Source organism: Drosophila virilis, chromosome 5, assembly GCF_030788295.1.
Source record: "Drosophila virilis strain 15010-1051.87 chromosome 5, Dvir_AGI_RSII-ME, whole genome shotgun sequence".
Classification (NCBI taxonomy): Eukaryota; Metazoa; Arthropoda; class Insecta; order Diptera; family Drosophilidae; genus Drosophila; species Drosophila virilis.
The window spans coordinates 18,550,080-18,559,485 of NC_091547.1; the positions used below are offsets into that span (position 1 = coordinate 18,550,080).

Sequence of the window (9,406 nt, forward strand, 5' to 3'; positions counted from 1 at the left end):
GATTAAGGAAAGTGTTTGAAATGCCGATTAGCGAGCCAACTTATGGACAACTTTTGACACAAGTGTCCTGTCAGTTGTTATTACTTAAAGCAACGGGCAACTGCACTTTAGGGTCTCAAATTTAGATTTTCAGTTCTCGGGTTAGAGTTTTTTTTTTGGGGTGCAAGTCACGCGCCACTAAAATTGCCCGCAAATCTAGACCGAAAAATAAAGTTGAGAGCTCGTCTGGGGCTAGCCAGACGGACCGCAAATGAATGCAAGCTGATGATGATGCCCTTGTCCACCCCTTGTTCTCTCTTTCTCTCTCTTACTCTCTCTATCTCATTCACTCTCTCTCTCTCACTCTCCCTCTCTCTGTTGATCGTTGCAAGCGCGTCAACTCATTTGCATATTTGCCAATTTACAACAAAAGAACTGCAACGTGTGTAGCCTTCAAGTGGATACCCCGATGCTCCGATGCTCCGATGCTCCCGCTGCTGCTGCTTACGTATGCGACACGAGCATTGAGCGTGCGACGACCTCTGGAGCAGTTGCCCGACTCGCTCCTGCGGTCAGCACTGCGTATTCATAATAATCAGCCGACACGGGGTGGATGCCGCGTGCATTGGTCAGGCGCCTAAAAGCAGGCAGCGCCAGGGCCGTGTGCCTTTTCGGCCATGGCTTCAATTCCTTTTCCTATTACTTGTGCTGACGGATTTTGCTTTGACTCTCTGCTTTCTAGTTACGCTTTATTACTTCTGCCAGTGCAGCCAAACGAATTAGATATGCAACGCGCGTCCCAGTGCGCCGCTGTCTCTGCATTTCTCCGAATACCCTTTCCATATGGAGCTCTACAGATTTATTCCATTGCTTGTGCTTACGGCGAAAGGTTGTCTAAAAGGTGACAAGGTGCAAGAGGTTATGGAGTAATAGAATACTCTGATATTCATAAACGTTTTACGGGCTGCTGAAAATCAATATTACATACATTACATTACATAATATTAATATTAGTAGTAAGAGTAACCCGGTTTCGTTGTGTTTCCACTTGCATTTCATGACTTTCTTTGCCTGTCGCTCATTGCGGTCTCCTTAGCTGGAGCTGTCCTTCTGACTGTTCTGTCTGCGCTGTCTGTTTGCTTGACTTGGGCCGAAAAACAAACTTTAATAAGAAATGCCCTTAAATGTGAGCCAACACCTGGAACTGGCATGGAATGCAGCTTACATGCAACGCCAGCAAAGTTGGTGATAAAAATTAACGACTCCCAAATGTTGCAGTCGGCGAAAGTCGGTTCTTAAATTTTTTAGCATTTAATTTTGGACTGGCTGCTTTTATTTGATTTAAATATGCAATTCTTAATAGTCGTAAAACAGCCTGCACGCTTCTCTCTCAACGAATTGAATCCTCATTCGCATTCGCACTCGCACAGGCATTCGCGTTCGCATTCGCATTCGAAACTATTGCAGTCACAAATTTAAGTCGGCTAAAAAGTGGCTGGCAAGAGCCAGAGACAAAAATAACTACATTATTTATTTATGCAATATCTGAGTAGAGGGTACATTGTGCGCGGCGGCGGCTGCCTCCTTTCTGGTTTTTACCATTTTTATTTTCAGCTCTAAATGCTGCAACATTTTGTTTACGGCCGACCAAGGAGCCAGTCTCCATCTTCCTTGCACAGCTGCCGGAGGTCTTTGGAGTTCTGCTCTGTATGAAAATGCTGGGCGGCTCCTTCATATTGCTGGCAAATGCTAATTTGTTGCACATACCTTCACTGCTTTGCCTTGAATATTTTCACCATTTAAAATTGCATACCAATTTCAAATAGTCTACAAATTTATGGCCAAATTGATAATCTACTGGGCTATTGCCAAGTTCTTTTACGTTCTTCTCCTCTCTTCAATATCAAATTTGACATATTTTTAAATATAATTGCAAATAAAAAGTGACCAATTAGTAATATGGGAATTTATAAGTTTAGAATGGGAAGCTTAGACACATATCTATATACATACGTGTCGTGGGGTAAGATTTTGACATGAATTTCGGATAAATGTATTCAGATTTGAATGCCCGGTTATTCTAGAGGGAAGCCCAGAAAGACAAGCATTGTAAAAATCGGATGAGATTTGACCGAGTTATGGGAATGGGAAGTTTAGACCCGTGTCTATATATACATAAATCATGGAGTAAGATTTTGACATGAATGTCGGCAAAAAATTTGTATTCAGATGTTAATGAAAGATTATTCTAGATGGAAAACCATAAATAAAAAGACAAGCATCGTAAAAATCGGATGAGATTTGACCGAGTTATGGGAATGGGCAGTTTAGACCCATGTCTATATATGAATCTTGGGGTAAGATTTTGACATGAATTTCGGCTAAAAAATTTGTATTGAGATGTTAATGAGGGATTATTCTAGAGGGAAAACCATTGATAAAAAGACAAACATCACAAAAATCGGATGAGTTTTGACCGAGTTATGGGAATGGGAAGTTTAGACCGATGTCTATATTCGAATCTTGGGGTAAGATTTTGACATGAATTTCGGCAAAAAAATTTGTATTTAGATGTTAATGAGGGATTATTCTAGAGGGAAAACCATTGATAAAAAGACAAACATCATAAAAATCGGATGAGATTTGACCGAGTTATGGGAATGGGAAGTTTACACCCATGTCTATATATGAATCTTGGAGTAAGATTTTGACATGAATTTCGGTTAAAAAATTTGTATTCAGATGTCAATGAGGGATTGTTCTAGAGGGAAAACCATTGATAAAAAGACAAACATCATAAAAATCGGATGAGATTTGACCGAGTTATGGGAATGGGAAGTTTACACCCATGTCTATATATGAATCTTGGAGTAAGATTTTGACATGAATTTCGGTTAAAAAATTTGTATTGAGATGTTAATGAGGGATTATTCTTGAGGGAAAACCATTGATAAAAAGACAAACATCGTCGAAATCGGATGAGATTTGACCGAGTTATGGGAATGGGAAGCTTAGACCGATGTCTATATATGAATCTTGGGGTAAGATTTTGACATGAATTTCGGCTAAAAAATTTGTCTTGAGATGTTAATGAGGGATTATTCTAGAGGGAAAACCATTGATAAAAAGACAAACATCGTCGAAATCGGATGAGATTTGACCGAGTTATGGGAATGGGAAGCTTAGACCGATGTCTATATTCGAATCTTGGGGTAAGATTTAGACATAAATTTCGGCTAAACAATTTGTATTGAGATGTTAATGAGGGATTATTCTGGAGGGAAAACTATTGACAAAAAGACAAACATCGTAAAAATCGGATGAGATTTGACCGAGTTATGGGATTCGGAAGTTTGGATCCATGTCTATATATGAATCTTGGGGTAAGATTTTGACATGAATTTCGGGTAAAAAATTTGTATTGAGATGTTAATGAGGGATTATTCTTGAGGGAAACCATTGATAAAAAGACAAACATCATAAAAATCGGATGAGATTTGACCGAGTTATGGGAATGGGAAGTTTAGACCCATGTCTATATATGAATCTTGGGGTAAGATTTTGACATGAATTTCGGCTAAAAAATTTGTATTGAGATGTTAATGAGGGATTATTCTAGCGGGAAAACTATTGATAAAAAGACAAACATCGTACAAATCGGATGAGTTTTGACCGAGTTATGGGAATGGGAAGCTTAGACCGATGTCTATATTCGAATCTTGGGGTAAGATTTAGACATAAATTTCGGCTAAACAATTTGTATTGAGATGTTAATGAGGGATTATTCTGGAGGGAAAACTATTGACAAAAAGACAAACATCGTAAAAATCGGATGAGATTTGACCGAGTTATGGGATTCGGAAGTTTGGATCCATGTCTATATATGAATCTTGGGGTAAGATTTTGACATGAATTTCGGGTAAAAAATTTGTATTGAGATGTTAATGAGGGATTATTCTTGAGGGAAAACCATTGATAAAAAGACAAACATCATAAAAATCGGATGAGATTTGACCGAGTTATGGGAATGGGAAGTTTAGACCCATGTCTATATATGAATCTTGGGGTAAGATTTTGACATGAATTTCGGCTAAAAAATTTGTATTGAGATGTTAATGAGGGATTATTCTAGCGGGAAAACTATTGATAAAAAGACAAACATCGTACAAATCGGATGAGTTTTGACCGAGTTATGGGAATGGGAAGCTTAGACCGATGTCTATATTCGAATCTTGGGGTAAGATTTAGACATGAATTTCGGCTAAAAAATTTGTATTGAGATATTAATGAGGGATTATTCTAGAGGGAAAACTATTGATAAAAAGACAAACATTGTATAAATCGGATGAGATTTGACCGACTTATGGGAATGGGAAGTTTAGACCCATGTCTATATACGAATCTTGGGGTACGATTTTGACATGAATTTCGGCTAAAAAATTTGTATTGAGATGTTAATGGGGGATTATTCTAGAGGGAAAACCATTGATAAAAAGACAAACATCATAAAAATCGGATGAGATTTGACCGAGTTATGGGATTCGGAAGTTTGGATCCATGTCTATATATGAATCTTGGGGTAAGATTTTGACATGAATTTCGGCTAAAAAATTTGTATTGAGATGTTAATGAGGGATTATTCTTGAGGGAAAACCATTGATAAAAAGACAAACATCATAAAAATCGGATGAGATTTGACCGAGTTATGGGAATGGGAAGTTTAGACCCATGTCTATATATGAATCTTGGGGTAAGATTTTGACATGAATTTTGGCTAAAAAATTTGTATTGAGATGTTAATGAGGGATTATTCTTGAGGGAAAACCATTGATAAAAAGACAAACATCATAAAAATCGGATGAGATTTGACCGAGTTATGGGAATGGGAAGTTTAGACCCATGTCTATATATGAATCTTGGGGTAAGATTTTGACATGAATTTCGGCTAAAAAATTTGTGTTCAGATGTTAATGAGGGATTATTCTAGAGGGAAAACTATTGATAAAAAGACAAACATCATAAAAATCGGATGAGATTTGACCGAGTTATGGGAATGGGAAGCTTAGACCCATGTCTATATATGAATCTTGGGGTAAGATTTTGACATGAATTTCGGCTAAAAAATTTGTATTGAGATGTTAATGAGGGATTATTCTAGAGGGAAAACTATTGATAAAAAGGCAAACATCGTACAAATCGGATGAGTTTTGACCGAGTTATGGGAATGGGAAGCTTAGACCGATGTCTATATTCGAATCTTGGGGTAAGATTTAGACATGAATTTCGGCTAAAAAATTTGTATTGAAATGTTAATGAGGGATTATTCTAGAGGGAAAACTATTAATAAAAAGACAAACATCGTATAAATCGGATGAGATTTGACCGACTTATGGGAATGGGAAGTTTAGACCCATGTCTATATACGAATCTTGGGGTACGATTTTGACATGAATTTCGGCTAAAAAATTTGTATTGAGATGTTAATGGGGGATTATTCTAGAGGGAAAACCAATGATAAAAAGACAAACATCATAAAAATCGGATGAGATTTGACCGAGTTATGGGATTCGGAAGTTTGGATCCATGTCTATATATGAATCTTGGGGTAAGATTTTGACATGAATTTCGGCTAAAAAATTTGTATTGAGATGTTAATGAGGGATTATTCTTGAGGGAAAACCATTGATAAAAAGACAAACATCATAAAAATCGGATGAGATTTGACCGAGTTATGGGAATGGGAAGTTTAGACCCATGTCTATATATGAATCTTGGGGTAAGATTTTGACATGAATTTCGGCTAAAAAATTTGTATTGAGATGTTAGTGGGGGATTATTCTAGAGGGAAAACCATTGATAAAAAGACAAACATCATAAAAATCGGATGAGATTTGACCGAGTTATGGGATTGGGAAGTTTGGATCCATGTCTATATACGAATCTTGGGGACAAATTTTGACATAAATTTGGGCTAAAAAATTTGTATTCAGATGTTAATGAGGGTTTATTCTAGCGGGAAAACCATTGATAAAAAGACAAACATCATAAAAATCGGATGAGATTTGACCGAGTTATGGATATGGGAAGTTTTCGACCCATGTCTATATACGAATCTTGGGGTAAGATTTTGACATGAATTTCGGCTAAAAAATTTGTATTGAGATGTTAATGAGGGATTATTCTAGCGGGAAAACTATTGATAAAAAGACAAACATCGTAAAAATCAGATGAGTTTTGACCGAGTTATGGGAATGGGAAGTTTAGACCGATGTCTAATTCGAATCTTGGGGTAAGATTTTGACATGAATTTCGGTTAAAAAAAATTGTTTTAGGATGTTAATGGGGGATTATTCTAGGGGGAAAACCATTGATAAAAAGACAAACATCATAAAAATCGGATGAGATTTGACCGAGTTATGGATATGGGAAGTTTTTCACCTATGTGTATATACGAATCTTGGGGTAAGATTTTGGCATGAATTTCAGCTAAAAAATTTTTATTCAGATGTTAATGAGGGATTATTCTAGAGGGAAAACCATTGATAAAAAGACAAACATCATAAAAATCGGATGAGATTTGACCGAGTTATGGGAATGGGAAGTTTAGACCCATGTCTATATATGAATCTTGGGGTAAGATTTTGACATGAATTTCGGCTAAAAAATTTGTATTCAGATGTTAATGAGGGATTATTCTAGAGGGAAAACTATTGATAAAAAGACAAACATCGTAAAAATCGGATGAGATTTGACCGACTTATGGGAATGGGAAGTTTAGACCCATGTCTATATACAAATCTTGGGGTACGATTTTGACATGAATTTCGGCTAAAAAATTTGTCTTGAGATGTTAATGAGGGATTATTCTAGAGGGAAAACCATTGATAAAAAGACAAACATCATAAAAATCGGATGAGATTAGACCGAGTTATGGGATTCGGAAGTTTGGATCCATGTCTATATATGAATCTTGGGGTAAGATTTTCACATGAATTTCGGGTAAAAAATTTGTATTGAGATGTTAATGAGGGATTATTCTTGAGGGAAAACCATTGATAAAAAGACAAACATCATAAAAATCGGATGAGATTTGACCGAGTTATGGGATTCGGAAGTTTGGATCCATGTCTATATATGAATCTTGGGGTAAGATTTTGACATGAATTTCGGCTAAAAAATTTGTATTGAGATGTTAATGAGGGATTCTTCTTGAGGGAAAACCATTGATAAAAAGACAAACATCATAAAAATCGGATGAGATTTGACCGAGTTATGGGAATGGGAAGTTTAGACCCATGTCTATATATGAATCTTAGGGTAAGATTTAGACATGAATTTCGGCTAAAAAATTTGTATTGAGATGTTAATGAGGGATTATTCTTGAGGGAAAACCATTGATAAAAAGACAAACATCATAAAAATCGGATGAGATTTGACCGAGTTATGGGAATGGGAAGTTTAGACCCATGTCTATATATGAATCTTGGGGTAAGATTTTTGACATGAATTTCGGCTAAAAAATTTGTATTCAGATGTTAATGAGGGATTATTCTAGAGGGAAAACTATTGATAAAAAGGCAAACATCGTAAAAATCGGATGAGATTTGACCGACTTATGGGAATGGGAAGTTTAGACCCATGTCTATATACAAATCTTGGGGTACGATTTTGACATGAATTTCGGCTAAAAAATTTGTATTGAGATGTTAATGAGGGATTATTCTTGAGGGAAAACCATTGATAAAAAGACAAACATCATAAAAATCGGATGAGATTTGACCGAGTTATGGGAATGGGAAGTTTAGACCCATGTCTATATATGAATCTTGGGGTAAGATTTTTGACATGAATTTCGGCTAAAAAATTTGTATTCAGATGTTAATGAGGGATTATTCTAGAGGGAAAACTATTGATAAAAAGACAAACATCGTAAAAATCGGATGAGATTTGACCGACTTATGGGAATGGGAAGTTTAGACCCATGTCTATATACAAATCTTGGGGTACAATTTTGACATGAATTTCGGCTAAAAAATTTGTCTTGAGATGTTAATGAGGGATTATTCTAGAGGGAAAACCATTGATAAAAAGACAAACATCATAAAAATCGGATGAGATTAGACCGAGTTATGGGAATGGGAAGTTTAGACCCATGTCTATATATACATAAATCATGGGGTAAGATTTTGACATGAATTTCGGCTAAAAAATTTGTATTGAGATGTTAATGAGGGATTATTCTAGCGGGAAAACCATTGATAAAAAGACAAACATCATAAAAATCGGATGAGTTTTGACCGAGTTATGGGAATGGGAAGTTTTCGACCCATGTCTATATACGAATCTTGGGGTAAGATTTTGACATGAATTTCGGCTAAAAAATTTGTATTCAGATGTTAATGAGGGATTATTCTAGCGGGAAAACTATTGATAAAAAGACAAACATCGTAAAAATCGGATGAGATTTGACCGAGTTATGGGAATGGGAAGTTTAGACCCATGTCTATATATACATAAATCATGGGGTAAGATTTTGACATGAATTTCGGCTAAAAAATTTGTATTGAGATGTTAATGAGGGATTATTCTAGCGGGAAAACCATTGATAAAAAGACAAACATCATAAAAATCGGATGAGTTTTGACCGAGTTATGGGAATGGGAAGTTTAGACCCATGTCTATATATGAATCTTGGGGTAAGATTTTGACATGAATTTCGGCTAAAAAATTTGTATTGAGATGTTAATGTGGGATTATTCTAGAGGGAAAACTATTGATAAAAAGACAAACATCGTAAAAATCGGATGAGATTTGACCGACTTATGGGAATGGGAAGTTTAGACCCATGTCTATATATACATAAATCATGGGGTAAGATTTTGACATGAATTTCGGCTAAAAAATTTGTATTGAGATGTTAATGAGGGATTATTCTAGCGGGAAAACCATTGATAAAAAGACAAACATCATAAAAATCGGATGAGTTTTGACCGAGTTATGGGAATGGGAAGTTTAGACCCATGTCTATATATGAATCTTGGGGTAAGATTTTGACATGAATTTCGGCTAAAAAATTTGTATTGAGATGTTAATGTGGGATTATTCTAGAGGGAAAACCATTGATAAAAAGACAAACGTCGTAAAAATCGGATGAGTTTTGACCGAGTTATAGAAATGGGAAGTTTTCGACCCATCTCTATATACGAATCTTGGGGTAAGATTTTGACATGAATTTGGGTTAAAAAAATTGTTTTTAGATGTTAATGAGAGATTCTTCAGGATGGAAAATCATTAAGAAAAAGAGAAACATCGTAAACATTATGGGAATGGGATGTTTAGTGCAGCTTGAAGAGCTTCACCTGCTGAGCTCTTCAATACATAACTAAATAACCTTAATATTTACTTGAGTATAAATAATTTTGATCTT

The 9,406-nt window shown here is 35.8% G+C and overlaps 1 long non-coding RNA gene across 5 annotated transcripts; it reads right to left on the reverse strand.

Annotated features, from left to right (window-relative positions):
* Positions 1-547: 547 nt before the first annotated feature.
* On the reverse strand, positions 548-2,003 carry LOC138911393 (uncharacterized). 5 transcript variants are annotated; one of them, XR_011416976.1, is made up of 4 exons: positions 1,747-2,003; positions 1,579-1,684; positions 1,205-1,500; positions 834-1,141 (listed from the first exon to the last, which is right to left on the reverse strand). It is a non-coding gene; the product is annotated as an uncharacterized lncRNA (long non-coding RNA). The 5 variants fall into 5 exon arrangements; XR_011416977.1 differs by having other exon boundaries at positions 838-1,123; XR_011416978.1 differs by having other exon boundaries at positions 548-1,474.
* Between the last annotated feature and the right edge of the window lie 7,403 nt (positions 2,004-9,406).